Genomic DNA, 22551 nt, shown 5'->3' with positions numbered 1-22551 from the left:
TTTGAGCCATACTTGAAGCAAAAGTTTTGGGGTACCAGCAAAGTAAACGGCCATAGTATGAAAAGAAATATGGTGAGGTGTTATTTTTATTTTTTTTTCTTAAAGCATACATATGAAATTTTTAATTAAGCAAAAAAAGGGGGTCATTTTTCTGTTCATTTTTTCAGGAAAAAAATAAACGTGTATTTTTTAAAATAATTTTTTTTAATAAAAATAACAGGCTTTTCGTATAAAAATAGCCATATTTTGTTAACCACCCAAAGAATCTTCTCTTTTTTTGATAATTATAAATGATATTGCTCTTACTGATGATATAAATAGTATATAAACTTCTTTTTATGCTTGAGGTGAATATTATCGGGGAAAGATAAAACCTACCAAAATCCTTAAAAATATGGTTCAGCTATTAATTAATACGTATCTTTATGTGGCCCTGTTAGTAAAACGAACGTGGTGACATATGTTTTTTATGTGCTTTTTGTGATAAGAGCATAATTAACATTGAAATAAAAATAAAATTAAGGAGATCTATCAGAGGAAACCCGAAGGGTCGGTCTACCTTAAGATGAAAAGAATTTCACTTAAGGGACAAGTATTTTGCATTATGTCTGCATATAATTTTTTTTCACTTAAGTTAAATTCTTTTTGTCTTAAGGGATTTTAACATTTATTTGCATTATGTTTTATTTCACTTAAGTGAAAAAGAATTTCACTTAAGTGAAATTCTTTTTACGTTAAGGTGAATAAATTATTTGCATTATGTTTTTTTCACTTAAGTGAAATTCTTTTTTCACTTAAGTGAAATTCCTTTTTCACTTAAGTGAAAAAACATCCCCTTAAGAGGAAATGGGATTAAATGTTAAAACGGCTTGCCATAGTAATATTTATATTTCCACTCAATTCAGACTCAATGAACCTACCACAGTTAACTCGAGTCATTTTTCAATGAACTATATCAAGTCCGGCGTAGGAATACATTTGTCGAGCTTGGACTATATTTTTTTAATTCCTTTTCAAAAGTGATCATATGTATATGAAATAAATTCCTTTACAACAAATATTTGTTTTAATTCGCTATTAAGTTTGTTCACGAAAGAAATCCTGAAAGTATTAACCATATGTAGACGAAGAGTGATGTACATTTCGGTAAGTTCTGTGGTAGACTTGCACAAGTCCCTATTTGTCAAAGACAAAATATTGTACAAAATATAAAAAAAAATATAACGATTGAATAAAGGTATGTTGAGGTGTATAGACACTCTTTGTTGAAATAAGTAGAAATATGAACAGATTTAAACAAAAACGTTTTTGCAAGACTACGGTCTTTGAGAAATAAATGAAGACGGTAATGTTACAGGTATTTAACAAATCCCCAGGTAATACAATCTCGTTATATCTACTTGTCCTTGGCCTACAAACGGAGTACATGTCACCGTCATGCTTGACTCCTTAAATGGTATTTCTATACATAGTTATATCATTGTATCTAACATTCCCAGTAGGTTGGCAGAAATATTCTGTCTGACTATATGAAAACCTATGACCTTAAACATATTTTCTTTCCAACTAGAGACAAAGGATAAGGAACATTTTTTTTCAACTTATAGACGTCCTCTTCCATCAAACAAAGACATTACATGGAAATATTGAGATAGGCATAAACATAGAGAATACCTGACATAGAATACACATCAAAATCTACTGCTGGTTTGATGTAGTTTTGTACGTGTCAGCAAAACTGGCAAAATGAATTATTCATAATATCTTGAAAGACTATTTGGATTTAGCAAAAACATTCAATCTTCTTAATTCATTTATTTTCTTCATAACAGAACTGTATATGGCCTTTATATGATCCCCCAGTTGGTGCACGCATTAGAATAAAAGTCGATTAAAGTTAGGTGGGGTGCGTTTCAAACGTGACGGAGTTTCTTTTATATTTCTTAAAATTCTTATTTTCTATGCAAGCGCATGTGGTTTTGCCTGGGATAAAAGTTACTAACCACGTTTTAGACCAGACATTTAAACATTCAAGATCCCTATTTAAAATAGTTTGAATTTTAAGACATAACGAGGAAGACATTATAGAGACGTATCATCAGCATATCAGCAATGCCATTAATGTAAATTAAAAACAAAAATGGGCAAAGAATGGAACCTTGAGAAGCCCCTGGTGAATAAGAATTGTTTAAAAATACTTTTTTAGGTTGAAAAAATACCTGTTGACATTGACAAATTAAAAATAATCCCAGGTAAAAAACAAACAGATTGTGATGTATGTTTTAACATACGGTGACCGATTCCGATCTCACGTGACCTAGTAATAGATCACTCACGTGAGGCAGTTGCCAGGTACTGACCGTTGGCCGGTGGTTTTTCTCCGGGTCCTCCGGCTTTCCTTCACCTCCAAAACCTGGTACGTCCTTAAATGACCCTGGCTGTTAATAGGACGTTAAACAGAAACAAACAAACAAACAAACAAATCACTCACTTGCTGTACATACGGTGTCTTACATAGTCCAAAGTATTGTACTGATTTTGTAGGATTTCCTAAGTCTGTATTGAACAGTCCTACCTACATGTAAATAAAAAAAAACTCTGAAGATGCATGCTTTGTCTTCCTCTCTACAAATACAAACGACGGAATTTACAAGTGACTTAAAAGCTTGTATATCACTTATTAATAAAAGTTTCAATTGTTGTTGTTGTTGTTGTTGTTGTTGTTGTTGTTGTTGTTGTTGTGGTGGTGGTGGTGGTGGTGGTGGTGGTGGTCGAGAGTTCTTCAAGCAAGAAATAAAAATTGTGATGTACCGCCTTCTACAAGGGAAAGATCAAATTTCCTAAGGAGAAATATATTCCCCACCCCCTGGCCGAGACTGAATAGACCATGTAAAGCCCGTCAGAGACATTTTAAAACTTTAAACATATTTACCTTGTGGCCTTGTCGCTCAGGTAGTTATTACACTGTATCGTATGAACGATTTATAAGATACCGGTGAGAGAGAAACCACAGGCGCCGGTAGCGAAATGCCGAACTTAACATGAGTTAAAAAGCATAAGCTTCTCATAAGCTAATTTTACTACCAAAATCATTTATTAGTAAACAGCTATACGAAAGTTTGACATAGATGGGTATGTAGAAGTTCGCGCAGTTATTCTGAGAATTTAAGAGATATGTTACCTAGTGTTCATTGCGTCCACAAGCGGGCAACTGTAAAAGATGTTGGTAAGGTGGTATATGAGGTTTCTCTCAAACGCAGAAGCAGAAGGACTTGTGTGTTAGAAAAGCAGTCTACCTACGTCGACAAGACCAGATAAACCACATACATGTTCTCATCTTACAAAACTCCACATTCTGTTTTCGTTGGTGTTCCTTATCTGTTCTGCCCCTTTCTATCTTTATTCCCGTCTTCGTTAAAATACAAAATAAAATTTCAAAAAATATCTGTTGCGTGACGAATTTTGTATATATTCCTTTGTTACGGAAAGGACGTAAATAAGTTGTACAACGTTTGTCCAATCCATTTGCTTTATTTGCAATACAATTGATTTAAACTAAACCCTCTATGATGTTATCGAACTCCTAATCAAACAAAAGCGCTAGCGTGCCAATGTGCTCTCTTGTGCCTCTACGAACTTTGACATCACATACAGTATGACCAATCACTGTGTAGAAAGTATGATAACGAGCCAATCAAAGTAGACAGACTATTTATATCCTTGTGCCGCGTGATGACTGTTTGGGCCTCGAGTTTTCAGTAAAGTTGATGACAACGCTTCTAAATCCTTCACCTCATTGCTCCTGATTTGTAACCAATCGTACTGATGGAATCCATCACTCGGAACCAAGTAAACAACTGTTATTTAAATCAGAATTTGATGAGAGAAATAAGGTGATTGCTTGGATTGTCCATGTCAATTGCTCACAAGAAAAGTTAAACAATACTGTAAAAGTGGAAATATTCGCGGTGTGGAAATTTTCCAGTAAATCTCCGCGAAAATTTCCACACGCGAATATATTAACACATAAAAATACTAAATATAAAAGATACAAGTTAGCGCAAAAATATCTTGACGGCGCGAAAATATCCACACTGCGGACACTTTGGAAGCTGACTAGGCGAAAATTTCCACACGCGAAAATATCCACTTTTACAGTATGTCGACATCACGGGAAGATATGTATATATCGGAATGCAGTTCTTATATTCAACAATACTTCTTTCGTTATAGGAATACGGTATTTGCTGTACTGTGATTTTATGAAAAATGATGGAAAGAGAAAGGATCTACAATATTGAACATCTTGATATACACCTTCTACTACTTTTGTTAGACAGGATCAACTGAAGCACACCCTTCCGGATGTCATTATGGCTGATGATGAACCGCACATACTTACTGTTTCATATCCAGCTCATACCTATTTCAAAATCTAGGTAATTACCTTTAAGAAACAAGGACAATATATTGGAGATACATATCCTCTTAAGGGAAGGCATTTTACACCAATGACCATTGGAATCCTCGGCAGAAAAAGGTCGATAAACCACATAGCTTCATTAGGTATGCAAGTTGTGGTACGTTGCATTGGACATTTGAAAGGTCGGTTTTGAAGACTGAGAATGATTACTCCATGCAAACCTGAAGATATTGTTGCAAAACTGCCGTTGATGTTTCCATAAGCATGATTATGTGTAGAGTCGGCTATTTAATTTGTTGGCAGGACATTTGAGAGTCAGAAAGACTGCTAGTAGGGGAAATAAACATGGTTTTCATTTATCAATTGAAAAAAAAAAAACGCTTAAATTTGTCCAAAGTGGTTAAGACGTTTACAGCCTCAGCTTAATTTTTTTTACAAAGGATATTTGATAGATGAAAGGGAGGGAAAAGCTCTAACAAAGATAGTCACTAAAAGTCATAATTTTTTAACCTCGCACTTCAGAAACTTGTGTGTACAAATGTGTAGTACGTCATACTAGCACACTATTCTGGTGACGTAGCAACAGTTCTTGCTACGTCACTGTTTTTTGTTTGTTTTGTTTTTGTTTTGTTTTGTTTTGGTTTGTTTTTCTTTTTTGTGTGTGTAGAAATGATGATATTTGCATCCTTTGTATTAGAGTAGTAACCACACACCACAACAGCTCATTTTTATAAACTTTTGTTTTTGTTTTATTGAACTACTCTTCCATGTAACCTCCTAGGGTCATCAGTGTCTTTTTTGTATTGTAATGTAGGAAACAGGAATGAATAAGTTCGTATTCTCTCGTTCATTATCACGTATATTAAGCATTGATTACACAGTTTTCCGAAGGGAGGAAGTTGAGATGCTGAGACATAAGCCATTTGAATATCGGTCCTTCAATATTATTCAAATATAGCATTGGTGTCTGGGCAATAGTCCAGAATATTTGACCGTTCTTCCACGTGCAATAGAACTGCCGTCGATTACAAATACCGAGGTTCAAATATTCTGGACTATTGCACAGACACCCATGATATACTTGTTTTATTACATAATCACTAAAATACACTTAGAATCACTGTATTCTCGAGTTTTCAGTAGGCCTAGAAGTCGCCATGACTGTCGTCTGGCAGTGTTGACATCTGAGTGGCTTAGACGCTTGAAAGGGTAGGACTAAATTCCGAAACGTCATAGGTGTTCAATAGTTTGCACGTGGCCGAATTCCAAAGTGTCAAAGGTGTTCAAAAGTTCGCACGTGACCGTGCAATAGCCATTTTAGCCGTGTAATAGTTCATAATATACCTGATGGTGATTGACATATATTGTATAATAATGAAATCATCACTCAACCTCTGACCCTAAACGAGGTTAAAATTTAAAAAAAAATGACGCTAGCTTAAGATGATAAATGTGACAGATGTTTAATGTACAGACTGATTGGTCGAAATATAATCAATTCAGCCTTGCATTAATACCGTTGTTCAATAATATATCCTGTGGATGTTACGTGATATCAAATCAGCGTCTTTCATTTCATACTCTGCTTCGCCAGCTATGCAAACTATTAAATTTCCTGATGTCAATTAAAATCAAAACAACGAACATCAACATAATAACGAAATCGATGACACGATGGCAAAAAATGAATATGAAAATATGAGATTTGCAGGGATATCCGTGAAGAACAAAAAGAATAATACTTATTTTACATCCAATTCATGAAATAATAAAATTTGTATTATCTAAACGGTTATGAAAAATACACTCAATATATAAACACATTTTAAAGCAAAATCATATATAAAATTATAAACATCAACTTTATCTATCTTACAACAACTGGTTCTATATACTTATATTAATCACACTTGTTGGCCCGGATTGAAGCGCGAGAAAGGGTTTTATTGTCGAAGGAGACCGGAGCACCCGGGGAAAACCCACGTAGTCGGGCAGGTGAACAAATACCTTTCAAAATCAGAGTTAGTTGCAGCAAAGCAAAACTGATACTGTACCATACAGCTTTTTCTTCCAGAACGAGATGCTGAGAGTTGATTTCAGGAGACGACCAAAATAATATTTCATAACTTTCAATATTGCATTTCAAGATATGTGAACATTCTGAACCGCGCCAAAATTAGACTGAATTAAAACGTGGCAAAAAAAGTTACGATAAATATCAGGGACAGAAAAATCGACCGGTAGTGTTAACCACCTGTCATCTCAAAAGATTTTATAAAAATAGCACACCATCATTATACATTTCCAAGGCCTCTGATATATGATCTGGTCTTCAATGTAAATAGATTGGTATGAAAACAAATAGTCGGCTAACAGATCAGGGACAGGGTTTGTTCCCATTGCATTGGTATGCAAATAGTGTGTTCGATACGAAAGATAAACTTAAAGTATACCGGTCGGTTTCAGCCAAGGTATACTTTTATGTTTTTCTGTACCTAAAAGTGTACCATATTACACTTTTATATGGTACACATTTGAATGCTTTTTATGCCATTCATGTATCCCGCTACACCATTATTATGGCTAACTTTTCGCTTCTTTTGTCGTTTAAAGTATACCGTATCTTCATTTCATTTTAATAAATTTTATTGACATTCGATGGTAAAAGTCAAAAGGATCGAATTACAGGTCTTTTTTTTAAATTTCATAAAATTTTATTCAATATTTACAAATAAAAACGTCATGTGACATTCTCCCAAGACGCCTTGTTTCACTGGACAGCCGGTAGCCCCGGTATAGTGTAATTACACCTAACAACAGGATGGACAATATCAATTCATTATAACTGTCTATTCAATAATTAAAAGTAATATGGAATCAACATTGTAATTATTATCAATACATAACTCCTTTAAAAAAAACAATTTAAATAAATGAATCACAGAACCATCGATGTAATTATAAAGGAAACAGATCGGATACCAGTTTACCCTCTTGGATGGAGCAAAACGTTAATGAGAGACTAACCCATTAGCCCACTCGGCTACAGTAACCATTCGAATTACAGGTCAAGCCTATATGAATTCTCTCCTTAGGTGGCAAGTGGATCGTATAAATATAAATATTAGATATATAAATTTACTATGAAAGGAAAAATTACATATATAAAGGTGATAAAAACCCTATTTCATTATCTTTTTGTGTGTGTGTGTGTGTGGGATTAAAGGTTAATTATACATCAAAAATCAATAATGTAGAAATGGTTCAAGTTTCAAATTAGGAAAAGTGTCAAACAATGCCAAAATTAAAACCTACAACTGAAAACGGCACCGACAAAATCGTACGGGTTATCGTTCTTGACCCGGAAGATCCGTGACGTCATATCGCACAACCGGAAGCTAATGGGAAATAGTGATGTTGATCGTGAAAACGGTTTTGGATATTGCGGACGATAGTGGTAATATTCTGATGTTTCTTTTATCTTGGACATTCAGTATACCAAAATATGTTCTAGTCGGATTATATTGACCACACTATGGATTTGTATATTATATATTTCGGTTTTTGATCACACCAAACGGGGTGGCAATAACGATGCCGATGGTTTTTATCAGATACCACGGGCACGGGACTTTGACGTTCTGTCAATAAGAACATATGACATAAAATGACTCGTGTACTTTAGTATATATTTTCCTATTACATATGACTATTTTGATATTACATATCATATTGACAGAACATCAATTTCTTGTGAGGGGGCATATATGGTACCCATTCTTGTCGCACTCCATCCTGAAATCCCATCTAGCGACCTGTGGACGCACCATTGCCATCTTTGATTCGTTAGCCATTGGTTACGATAGGCATGGTGTACTCCCTAAGAATATGCGTATCTCCGATCGTTTCGATTAAATTTTCAATTTGGAGGTACATGTATATCCGATATAGCCACAAGATTTTATACCCCATTTGCCTCTTTTTGTTTTAGTTCAATTCCTAAAAAACGGGGCCACTGGTACTGCATCGATGTAAACTTATTGGGGGGTTTCTCAGCTGTTTCAGGGAACACAGGAAGTAATGATAAAAATGCTTTATACCAAACATCTGGGGCATAATCATCAGAGTTGATGGCCCGGAAGTACTAAGAGTAAGAAGAAGAAGAAAACCCAACCCTTTGTGCATAAACAGTAAAATTGGTGGCCCCCAGCTGGTACAAAGAAGAGTTACTTGGCGATAGCTTGGTCAGTACGTAGTATCATGAAGAAAAGCGTTTGAGAATGAAAAAAAGGAACACTTGCATTTTGAAAATTAAATTGAGTCCGGTCTGTCACTGGTTTTTGCATTTAATTTATGCTAAATTTCACGATATAATATTGAAAAATAAATCCATCTAACTAGGTCAAGCACATGTATACTGTCCACTGAGCTATATGTACTCCTGTTCAGATCGAGGGAGAGCTGTATTGACCTAAAGGCATGCAGTGTGCTTCGTATTTGCTATATTCCTTTTGAGCTATTTTGATTTTCTTTGGGAGCTTGAAATCATAAGGAATCAAGTGTAACACGGGAGAGGAGACAATGTAGCGGCCAGACTGGGGTTTGAACCCGAGACTTCCATCACTAGCCGGATGTCCTACCAATTCAGCTACCAGCCGGTCACAGGTGATCGATCCAGTCCAGTTGTTCACAAGTATTATGACAAATCATCACAGCTATAATTTATTGATGGCTGAATCCATATAATTATAGCTTATATACCAATGCAGTAGGTCAATCGGCAGTGTACTAGACCTGCGAACTGTTACACAAAATTACATGGGAGACATCCAGATAATGAATGTACATATGTTACTGTATATACATGTACAGGTACACATGGTCGTATCCTGTCTTACAAGATTGATCAATAGGTTACTTATATGATGAAAAATCAGAAAACAGTCTTTTCTTTTCATACCAAGTCTACGACTTTACAGGTGGATGTTATTAATGAAAACAGTCGGATAAGGAAAACTAAATACAACACATGTATACATTGCAGATTAGTTTATTGATGTTGAAATATTAAATCCATCTTGACTTCTCATCATCACGTCAACATTAAACCAGTTGAATTATTATTTACGACCTATAAATTATCATTCACGACCTATAAATTATTAAATAACTAACTTTAGAGGAACTGCACATTAAAATTAAATATTGATATTTTGCTTTAATCAATACTAGATATCAAAACACTTGCTGGAAATACACAATGTATATAATTATTGAAATAATACTTAAAAACAAACAAATATTCAACTTTGATTATAACAAGTTCATAGACAAGCAAGAATAATAATCGAAATACTACATTCAAACTATAAGAACTAGATATTAATCCACTTCTATAAAAGACTAAAACACCTTGACCTTTTCAAAATCAATATTGAAGAATTTAAAAAATTACACAACGCATGCTACCCAGTTTTATTATAGAAATGTACAAGGCCGTAAGGCTTTTAACCCCTTAACTCCCAACTACGCCAAACTACGCCAATAGCACTTCGATGTAAGATAAATGGTCGTATCTCCCTTATTTGCTTACCTATCGAAATACCGAATATACCTAATAAAACTGAAGAAAATATCCAACAACATTTGTTTCTTTGTAAAATTTAATTTGACAAACTTTTTTGATGCATTTTATGAGTTGAAAAAACAAGCCAACTTTTATTTGGACTATTTTGAATTGTTGACGTCGTGTTTCAGCCGGCGTAATCGTCAAAGCGCGGATTCGATTTTGTATCTCACATTACTTAAAATATAGCGAGAAATAATGCCTGTAATTCACAGTAGTGGTAGATATATTCTCAATTTTATGTATATTCTACTATTTTATAGGAATCCTCCAAAATGTGATGTTTTTTGTCAATAAAGTAATGTGATGTATGGTTCTCTACCGTACGCAGCACAAATCGACAATTTTTCATGACTTTTGCATAAAAAATAGTAATACATTATATATACAATTGAAGCCAAGAAAAAACTGATCAAAATGCACAATTCTTTTATTCATAACGTACCAAATAAATGATGCAAAGTTTCCACAAATCGGCATTATATGAACGAAATACCGCAGTAACGAGACGAAGAGCGAGTCGATAGGGCACAAGCACCTGCGCGAATACGATCGACAACTTTTAGTTCTGCTGTTTTCATAACGCAATAAATGGTCTTGGTTTCATCAGAAAACATTACTTTTGTCACCAGATAAATAAAGTGATAGCACATATTTTGATATCTATAAATAAAAAATAGATAAATAAAAATAAGGCCGACGACAGCAAAAGCTATTTATAGTAATCGGGTATTTCCTAGATGATCACTTTCGGTTTCTAAACGGTGGGACAGACAACAAATGTCTATTTATAGACATGTTTTTGTACAATAAAGATTCACACATTGGGTTAATATGCATGCATGTAATTATAATATGCTAATTAGTGTCTTCCCATTGGTCAATGGTCGTTGTGGTCACTGTGGGGCCTCAGTGACCCGCGTGCTAAATACATTGGTCAAGGGCTCTGTCCAGCCCCTGCAACACTAAGGTCATCCCCACTATAGAATCCATCCTTTGAATTTTATGACGCCATCTTGGAAAGTTCCTTAATAAGCGTAAACAATTTTTTATAATGTAGCAGAATTCAGCGTTAGAATTATTTGGAAAAGGACATCCCTCCAACCGCCCCTGCATTCCTCCTTTTATGTGTGGATCTTTATATCTAGCTTTTCTTTTTGGTGTTTGTTTAGTATATTATTAGTATTGTTAATTTTATTCATGTTGATAAGACTTTGTTACTTGATGTGTACTTGTCTAGTAATGTTTAATTATTGCATTGTTATAATACTTATAAGCGGAGTCCCGGTGCTTCCCTTCTGGTCATTTTGCCAATCTGCCAGTTTATGTAGTAGTTTTATAATCTTTAATTTTAGCAGGACAAAAATGTGCCTGGTGCCGATTGATTTCGCGGACCTCACTTATTACCGATACAATTCGTCACCAAAACAATATGCAGTGACCACTGTCAACTCAACTAACAAACCGTGATGTGACACTGGGCATTATGAAGAGTTGCAGACGTACAGTGTAAATGGACACAAACAGACAAACAATCAATTGTGTTCAGATCATGTACATAATTGTAAAGTGAAGTTCTATGAATACGAGAATACAAAATGTACCAGCAATATCTGATATGTAAATTTTACAAATATATACAGTCAAACTTCATTAACTCGAACTCGGATAACTCGAAAACCCCGTTCAACTCGAAGTATTACTCCGGTCCCGGCAAAAATCCTTCTTTTTCTTAGTAATAAAAACTCGGATAAAACGAACTCGGATAATTCGAAAAACTCGGTTATTCCGAAGTAAAATATTGGTCGCGATATTATAAAACCTATTTAAAATGTACCGGTTATCCCGAAGTTGAAAACATCATTTTCATTTTTAAACAAAATGTGTCAACAAAATACTCATCGTACGTCTTGGTTAAATTGTTTACAATTTCGTGCACGGGAAATATCCAGTTTTTGTTTCGTTTTGTTATTAAATTACCTTAAACATATCTGACTATTTTTACTGTAAAATCCGTCTTTATTAAGATCCAACAGTATTGATGTTGACAAACAGAACTTACATAATCCCTTTGATGATTAAAGCAGTGTGATAATTATACCCAAGTTACACCAAAGCTGGCGCCTCTGTACAGCTGTCTAGGTCACCATGTGCGTTCAGGCGGAACAATCCGACACACCTGAAATCACAACTATGGCCGGGTAACGTGTGAATTAATTCCAGGACTTCGTTTCTGATCGAACTATGATAAACTGTGCATTTCCTGCTGCTACTGCCCTTATCAACACGTGATCTGTGCAGATACATTTGTGTATGTATTATTTGCCGCAGACTTCGTATATTGGTTTTTTTTATGATATTTAAAGTGATGAAATTTTGTGTTAATCTTCTCGTCTTTCGCTCACTTAGAAATGGCATGTCGGACACGACTCCCAATCACAAATATACTGGCTTACTTGATTTCAAAACGATATGATAGTATTGTATCATATATAATTTACTTTTTAGAAATGTCGTGTCTAGCATAGATAATAAATACGATTTTGTTATAATTAGTATTTGAAATTAAATAGGCGTGTTTCTGTTAAGGATGCGTGTTTATGCAGAGACCTATAGGTCTCTGGTTTATGTAAATGATTTTTATAGATATAATATACTAACACGTCTACCTTGAAACTCGGTTAACTGGAAGACTCGGATAACTCGAAGTTTTTTCACGATCCCGACGACTTCGAGTTAACGAGGTTTGACTGTAGATATACATTGTATGTATACATGAGTATCTGCATGTAATGTTTTAATGCCATTTATTGTGTTATAAGATACAGTGTAGGCCTACATTTGTACAGATATAATTGGGTCCAAATGAAATAATACCAGTTAAAAAAATATTCCCTTTAAAAACAACGATTTAGTTCTTGTTATATTTAGTTTTGTTTTTCCCTCTCTCTCTCTTTTTTATTTATTTTTTTTTATTTTTGCTTTTATTTGTTTTTGGGGGTGGGAGGGGGGATTGTTACACTAAATTTCATCATTTCATCATTACTGTATTTTGTATCAGAATTATCAATATTTATCTCTATGAATTTAATTTAGACTTTCACTTTACATCAGTATATTATATGCATTTGTATGTATAAATAGTAAAAAGTTCTTGTTGTGTTTGCCAAATTTCTGTGTATATATGTATGCATCAACTAAAATTGGATAAATTAGATTTTATTGCATTTTACATAATGAAATAAATGGGAGATGAAAAAGTGAGACCTTTCAGTGAATTTCAGTTTTGCAACAGTGGTATATATAATTAAGAAAAAATGTTGCATGGTATGTTTGTTGATAGAGGTGAAAAAGGATTACTGAATATACCAAATAGCTGTTCTTGAGTTATCTGGTTGTGAATTCTGCAATGTTTGGATCATGGTGTGCTAGTATAGGTTGGATTCATACAAATGTAATCATGTTACTGTTAGGGCACATATCCCCAACCCCATATATATAAAGTTTGTATAGTGTTACTGTGCTTACTACAAATGGATGATGATCAACATGTGACACCGCAGCTTTGGTCCCAATTCAAGCATTACTGTATATGTTGTGTCAGACTTTTTTAATGTGAAATAGACTGATACATGTATAGATTTATACAGATATAGAGATATAGATAGATGTACATGTACCAGTAAGTATTCTATGCCAGTAAGGGCTAGAAACATTGTTGAAAGAAAATAATTTGAATAAATCAAACATAGACAGATACTGTGTTGGCAGATATGATGCTGGTTAGCTAGTAATTATCATTTTATGCTTCATTATGATTCATCCTCTAGGGATCGATGCACACAAGACAGAAATAATAAGTAATTGCAAGTTTTCAGAGTTATTATTAGTGAGTAGGATGGCACTGAAGCAGGATTATACACATGTATTTTTCAGAGTTTCCTCTGACCTTAACAACAAACATAAGACACTTTGATAGAACGTTGTCCTTTATGAGACATATAATGATCTTAACATCAAAATATCTTAATGTCTGGCAATAGGGCAAGAAGAAACTTACTGGTGTGCTTATTTGGATTTTCAGAACATTGTTACATGTATAAGTATTTGAAACTCAGACTTGGTGATGGGATGGGCGAGTTTGTTTAACTTTCTAGTTTCTAAAAGTTCATTTCAAGGCTTCTTGAAATATTCCACATTAATAATCTCAAGTTAATTTGTTCTTGTATTTTTTAAAAGGACCATGGGAAATAGGATTTTTTTAAGTGAAACAAGCAATCAATGGTATGTGAATATAGTTTATTTTGTATTTCAGATATTGCCCAATTACTTGTAAGGTCTGGAGCTGTCTCAATTTTACTAGCAAGGGGGGGGGGGGGGGGGGGGGGGGGGGTTGTTTCTCAGCTGTTTCAGGGAACACAGGAAGTAATGATAAAAATGCTTTATACCAAACATCTGGGGCATAATCATCAGAGTTGATGGTCCGGAAGTACTAAGAGTAAGAAGAAGATGAAAAACCAACCCTTGTGCATAAACAGTAAAATTGGTGGCCCCCATGGCCAGCTGGTACAAAGAAGAGTTACTTGGCGATAACTTGGTCAGTACGTAGTATCATGAAGAAAACGTTTGAGAATTAAAAAAAGAACACTTGCATTTTGAAAATTAAATTGAGTCCGGTCTGTCACGGGTTTTTGCATTTAATTTATGCTAAATTTCACGATATAATATTGAAAAATAAATCCATCTAACTAGGTCAAGCACATGTATACTGTCCACTGAGCTATATGTACTCCTGTTCAGATCGAGGGAGAGCTGTATTGACCTAAAGGCATGCAGTGTGCTTCGTATTTGCTATATTTCTTTTGAGCTATTTTGATTTTCTTTGGGAGCTTGAAATCATAAGGAATCAAGTGTAACACGGGAGAGGAGACAATGTAGCGGCCAGACTGGGGTTTGAACCCGAGACTTCCATCACTAGCCGGATGTCCTACCAATTCAGCTACCAGCCGGTCACAGATGATCGACCCAGTCCAGTTGTTCACAAGTATTATGACAAATCATCACAGCTATAATTTATTGATGGCTGAATCCATATAATTATAGCTTATATACCAATGCAGTAGGTCAATCGTCAGTGTACTAGACCTGCGAACTGTTACACAAAATTACATGGGAGACATCCAGATAATGCATGTACATATGTTACTGTATATACATGTACAGATACACATGGTCGTATCCTGTCTTACAAGATTGGTCAATAGGTTACCTATATGATGAAAAATCAGCAAACAGTCTTTTCTTTTCATACCAAGTCTACGACTTTACAGGTGGATGTTATTAATGAAAACAGTCGGATAAGGAAAACTAAATACAACACATGACACATGTATACATTGCAGATTAGTTTTTTGATGTTGAAATATTAAATCCATCTTGACTTCTCATCATCACGTCAACATTAAACCAGTTGAATTTTTATTCACGACCTATCAATCATTAATCACGACCTATGAATTATTATTTACGACCTATAAATTATTATTCACGACCTATAAATTATTAAATAACTAACTTTAGAGGAACTGCACATTAAAATATTGACATATTTTGCTTTACAATACTAGATATCAAAACACTTGCTGGTAATACACAATGTATATAATTATTGAAATAATACTTAAAAACAAATAAATATTCAACTTTGATTATAACAAGTTCATAGACAAGCAAGAATAATAATCGAAATACTACATTCAAACTATAAGAACTAGATATTAATCCACTTCTATAAAAGACTAAAACACCTTGACCTTTTCAAAATCAATATTGAAGAATTTAAAAAATTACACAACGCATGCTACCCAGTTTTATTATAGAAATGTACAAGGCCGTAAGGCTTTTAACCCCTTAACTCCCAACTACGCCAAACTACGCCAATAGCACTTCGATGTAAGATAAATGGTCGTATCTCCCTTATTTGCTTACCTATTGAAATACCGAATATAACTAATAAAACTGAAGAAAATATCCAACAACATTTGTTCTTTGTAAAATTTCATTTGTCAAACTTTTTTGATGCATTTTATGAGTTAAAAAAACAAGCCAACTTTAATTTGGACTATTTTGAATTGTTGACGTCGTGTTTCAGCCGGCGTAATCGTCAAAGCGCGGATTCGATTTTGTATCTCACATTACTTAAAATATAGCGTAAAAATAATGCCTGTAATTCACAGTAGTGGTAGTTAATACTCTCAATTTTATGTATATTCTACTATTTTATAGGAATCCTCCAAAATGTGATGTTTTTTGTCAATAAAGTAATGTGATGTATGGTTCTCTACCGTACGCAGCACAAATCGACAATTTTTTATGATTTTTGCATAAAAAATAGTAATACATTATGTATACAATTGAAGCCAAGAAAAAACTGATCAAAATGCACAATTATTTCATTCGTAACGTACCAAATAAATGATGCAAAGTTTCCACAAATCCGCATTATATGAACGAAATACCGCAGTAACGAGACGAAGAGCGAGTCGATAGGGCACAAGCACCTGCGCGAATACGATCGACAACTTTTAGTTCTGCTGTTTTCATAACGCAATAAATGGTCTTGGTTTCATTAGAAAACATTACTTTTGTCACCAGATAAATAAAGTGATAGCACATATTTTGATATCTATAAATACAAAATAGATAAATAAAAATAAGGCCGACGACAGCAAAAGCTATTTATAGTAATCGGGTATTTCCTAGATGATCACTTTCGGTTTCTAAACGGTGGGACAGACAACAAATGTCTATTTATAGACATATTTTTGTACAATAAAGATTCACACATTGGGTTAATATGCATGCATGTAATTATAATATGCTAATTAGTGTCTTCCCATTGGTCAATGGTCGTTGTGGTCACTGTGGGGCCTCAGTGACCCCCGTGCTAAATACATAACTTTCATTGGTCAAGGGCTCTGTCCAGCCCCTGCAACGCTAAGGTCATCCCCACTATAGAATCCATCCTTTGAATTTTATGACGCCATCTTGGAAAGTTCCTTAATAAGCGTAAACAATTTTTTATAATGTAGCAGAATTCAGCGTTAGAATTATTTGGAAAAGGACATCCCTCCAACCGCCCCTGCATTCCTCCTTTTATGTGTGGATCTTTATTTCTAGATTTTCTTTTTGGTGCTTTGTTTAGTATATTATTAGTATTGTTAATTTTATTCATGTTGATAAGACTTTGTTACTTGATGTGTACTTGTCTAGTAATGTTTAATTATTGCATTGTTATAATACTTATAAGCGGAGTCCCGGTGCTTCCCTTCTGGTCATTTTGCCAATCTGCCGGGCGCAGGTTTCCTTTTTAAAAGGTTTTTCCTGAAGTGCTTGATGACCCATAAAAAGAGGGGTTAGTTATCTGTAGTTTTTTTAAAGGCATAGTTCTCGCTCACCTTTGCTAAAAAAAATACGTTTTAATTCTAAAATATGATATATATGTTAAAGTTTCTGTTTATAATAAACGGCTGCCCCCCTTTTATCAAGGGGTATGCCAAGATTTTACAGCCATTTACATTGTTTGGTATTTTATATTCTGCATTTTTTGGAGCAAACAGAGCTCGAGGATTGGACCAGTTTATGTAGTAGTTTTATAATCTTTAATTTTAGCAGGACAAAAATGTGCCTGGTGCCGATTGATTTCGCGGACCTCACTTATTACCGATACAAGTCGTCACCAAAACAATATGCAGTGACCACTGTCAACTCAACTAACAAACCGTGAAGTGACACTGGGCATTTGAAGAGTTGCAGACGTACAGTGTAAATGGACACAAACAGACAAACAATCAATTGTGTTCAGATCATGTACATAATTGTAAAGTGAAGTTCTATGAACACGAGAATACAAAATGTACCAGCAATATCTGATATGTAAATTTTACAAATATATACAGTCAAACTTCATTAACTCGAACTCGGATAACTCGAAAACCCCGTTCAACTCGAAGTATTACTCCGGTCCCGGCAAAAATCCTTCTTTTTCTTAGTAATAAAAACTCGGATAAAACGAACTCGGATAATTCGAAAAACTCGGTTATTCCGAAGTAAAATATTGGTCGCGATATTATAAAACCTATTTAAAATGTACCGGTTATCCCGAAGTTGAAAACATCATTTTCATTTTTAAACAAAATTTGTCAACAAAATACTCATCGTACGTCTTTGTTAAATTGTTTACAATTTCGTGCACAGGAAATATCCAGTTTTTGTTTCGTTTTGTTATTAAATTACCTTAAACATATCTGACTATTTTTACTGTAAAATCCGTCTTTATTAAGATCCAACAGTATTGATGTTGACAAACAGAACTTACATAATCCCTTTGATGATTAAAGCAGTGCGATAATTATACCCAAGTTACACCAAAGCTGGCGCCTCTGTACAGCTCTCTAGGTCACCATGTGCGTTCAGGCGGAACAATCCGACACACCTGAAATCACAACTATGGCCGGGTAGCGTGTGAATTAATTCCAGGACTTCGTTTCTGATCGAACTATGATAAACTGTGCATTTCCTGCTGCTACTGCACTTGTCAACACGTGATCTGTGCAGATACATTTGTGTATGTATTATTTGCCGCAGACTTCGTATATTGTTTTTTTATGATTTTTAAAGTGATGAAATTTTGTGTTAATCTTCCTGTCTTTCGCTCACTTAGAAATGGCATGTCGGACACGACTCCCAATCACAAATATACTGGCTTACTTGATTTCAAAACGATATGATAGTATTGTATCATATATAATTTACTTTTTAGAAATGTCGTGTCTAGCATATGTCACACGAGTATTATAAATATGTGGATTATCTTCTTAAATTATGCACCAACAATGTTTAACATTTAAAACAGTTTATTGGACATAAAAACAGACACACGGAGACAGTGACCTGAAATAAAAAGAACAATACCTAAAATACATACGGACACGTGTAAACGATGCCGACAATTACATTATTTAATACTTAACGCATTAAATATTCCAGGTAAGGTTTTCCACGTGCACGGGTATAGGGTCATGCAGGGTCAAAGTGACACACTCAACCAATCCTTGCGCTCACCTCTCATACGTCACCATAACAACTATATACACAGGTACATAGGACATTATATGACACAGGGACTTGTACAAACATTATACACGATACACAGCGCAAGTATCTATACACACTTTACATCTACAGGTGTTGGTCAGACTATTAAAGTTTGACCACCGTGACACATAGATAATAAATACGATTTTGTTATAATTAGTATTTGAAATCAAACAGGCGTGTTTCTGTTAAGGATGCGTGTTTATGCAGAGACCTATAGGTCTCTGGTTTATGTAAATGATTTTTATAGATATAATATACTAACACGTCTACCTTGAAACTCGGTTAACTGGAAGACTCGGATAACTCGAAGTTTTTTCACGATCCCGACGACTTCGAGTTAACGAGGTTTGACTGTAGATATACATTGTATGTATACATGAGTATCTGCATGTAATGTTTTTATGTCATTTATTGTGTTATAAGATACAGTGTAGGCCTACATTTGTAGAGAAATAATTGGGTCCAAATGAAATAATACCAGTTAAAAAAATATTCCCTTTAAAAACAACGATTTAGTTCTTATATTTAGTTTTGTTTTTCCTTCTCTCTCTCTCTTTTTTTTTTTTTTTTTTTGCTTTTAGTTGTTTTTTGGGGTGGGAGGGGGGTTGTTACACTAAATTTCATCATTTCATCATTACTGTATTTTGTATCAGAATTATCAATATTTATCTCTATGAATTTAATTTAGACTTTTACTTTACATCAGTATATTATATGCATTGGTATGTAATCATACTGGTACAAATAGTAAAAAGTTCTTGTTGTGTTTGCCAAATTTCTGTGTATATATGTATGTATCGACTAAAATTGAATAAATTAGATTTTATTGCATTTTATATAATGAAATAAATGGGAGATGAAAAAGTGAGACCTTTTAGTGAATTTCAGTTTTGCAACAGTGGTATATATAATTAAGAAAAAATGTTGCATGGTATGTTTGTTGATAGAGGTGAAAAAGGATTACTGAATATACCAAATAGCTGTTCTTGAGTTATCTGGTTGTGAATTCTACAATGTTTGGATCATGGTGTGCTAGTATAGGTTGGATTCATACAAATGTAATCATGTTACTGTTAGGGCACATATCCCCAACCCCATATATATAAAGTTTGTATAGTGTTACTGTGCTTACTACAAATGGATGATGATCAACATGTGACACTCCAGCTTTGGTCCCAATTCAAGCATTACTGTATATGTTGTGTCAGACTTTTTTTTATGTGAAATAGACTGATACATGTATAAATTTATACAGATATAGAGATATAGATAGATGTACATGTACCAGTAAGTATTCTATGCCAGTAAAGGCTAGAAACATTGTTGAAAGAAAATAATTTGAATAAATCAAACATAGACAGATACTGTGTTGGCAGATATGATGCTGGTTAGCTAGTAATTATCATTTTATGCTTCATTATGATTCATCCTCTAGGGATCGATGCACACAAGACAGAAATAATAAGTAATTACAAGTTTTCAGAGTTATTATTAGTGAGGAGGATGGCACTGAAGCAGGATTATAAACATGTATTTTTCAGAGTTTCCTCTGACCTTAACACCAAACATAAGACACTTTGATAGAAAGTTGTCCTTTATGAGACATATAATGATCTTACCATCAAAATATCTTAATGTCTGGCAATAGGACAAGAAGAAACTTACTGGTGTGCTTATTTGGATTTTCAGAACATTGTTACATGTATGAGTATTTGAAACTCAGACTTGGTGATGGGATGGGCGAGTTTGTTTACTTTCTAGTTTCTAAAAGTTCATTTCAAGGCTTCTTGAAATATTCCACATTAATAATCTCAAGTTAATTTGTTCTTGTATTTTTTAAAAGGACCATGGGAAATAGGATTTTTTAAAGTGAAACAAGCAATCAATGGTATGTGAATATAGTTTATTTTGTATTTCAGATATTGCCCAATTACTTGTAAGGTCTGGAGCTGTCTCAATTTTACTAGCAAGCCTGGTGTACACAAATAATGAGAGCATTGGCTTATGGATGATTCTGCCTAATATATGACATCAAAGGTAAGCTAATAGATTGATCTTATTAATTATAAATGCACTACAATTAAAATGTTCATTATCTTATAGTTTTGTTTGAATTGATCATAACTTTCTGCTTTCCTATCCAAATATGTGAGCTCATTTCCTATACTTCATTATTGACTGTTTAAGTTTCATTTGAAATTTTGAAGTGTTCTTTAGAATAAATCTGTAATGCCTTGCAAATATTTTTTTTTATTAGTGTATATATCTGGATGCTTATGATATTGATTTTCTCCCATTTCAAACTTCAGGTACATCAGCTTTAGGACTTTATTTATATGGATATTTGTGGTGTGACCAATACTAGAAGATAAATGCCATCCCCTGCCACCAGAGACAGCAGATTTAGGCATCTTTTCCCTATAGCTACCCCTCCCACTATTCTGTCATTGATTAAAATTATATAACTTAATATTTGTGTTGGTGTTGTTTTTCAGCTGCTAACAAGCTGAATCATGCAATTCTGATCTTAAGTAAATTATCATTTTTAAAAACATGGTACATTAATATATATATATCATTAATACCAAATATTGCTTGCCTGGCCAATCATATTAAATAAAGTTCAGAATTCTTTATAATCCATAACCAACATGTAGCCAAGGTTTAAGTGTTTATATCAATCAACTTGTTTGTCTGCCAAACTGGATTATTCAAACTGAAAATTTCATCAATAACATATGTTCCTTTGTTGAATTTGGACTTTATTCACTTGTCTATATATTTCTACCTGTCTTTTGTCTGTGAATAAAGTCTAGGACTTCTCTACCAGGAAGACATTCACACACAGAATTATATGGGCAAAGATGGTTATAACCATTTGATTTGCATGCCTTCAATAATTTTAATTTTTATTAGTATAATCTGTTTTTGGTATACTAGTTATACCAGATGCTAGTTATTATGACCTTCATACTATCTCTGTGAACAAGTGTCTAATTATGATAGGTATTGAAAAACTAGAACAAATACAACAAGTGAAGTAGATATGAAACATCAAAATGGTCAGTTGCTAAATTGGTAGCCATGGCAACTAAAAATGGATAAAGTATGTACATACAGTTGAAGAGAGAAATTACAATTTTACATTTTCTACATAATGGTAAAATTCGCATTGATAAAATCAGCTTCAATATCATGATTTGGCTACACATGGTAGCTGTTGACAAAAATGATAAAATAGGAAAGGAATAAATATAACTAAATATAACTAAATATAACTTTTGAAAGATTAATTATTAACGTTAAAACCATGAAAACAACAACCTAATTATAAAGTATGGTT

General features: G+C 33.9%; 1 long non-coding RNA gene across 1 annotated transcript; it reads left to right on the top strand.

Annotated features, from left to right (window-relative positions):
- Nucleotides 1–18557: 18557 nt before the first annotated feature.
- LOC117329751 lies at nucleotides 18558–21675 on the top strand. Its single transcript, XR_004533260.1, has 3 exons — nucleotides 18558–18675; nucleotides 21128–21245; nucleotides 21518–21675. It is a non-coding gene; the product is annotated as an uncharacterized LOC117329751 (long non-coding RNA).
- Nucleotides 21676–22551: the final 876 nt, after the last annotated feature.

This window comes from Pecten maximus, chromosome 6 (assembly GCF_902652985.1).
Source record: "Pecten maximus chromosome 6, xPecMax1.1, whole genome shotgun sequence".
NCBI lineage: Eukaryota > Metazoa > Mollusca > Bivalvia > Pectinida > Pectinidae > Pecten > Pecten maximus.
The sequence above is the reverse complement of the archived record's forward strand: the minus strand, read 5'-3'. Positions and strand labels throughout refer to the sequence as shown.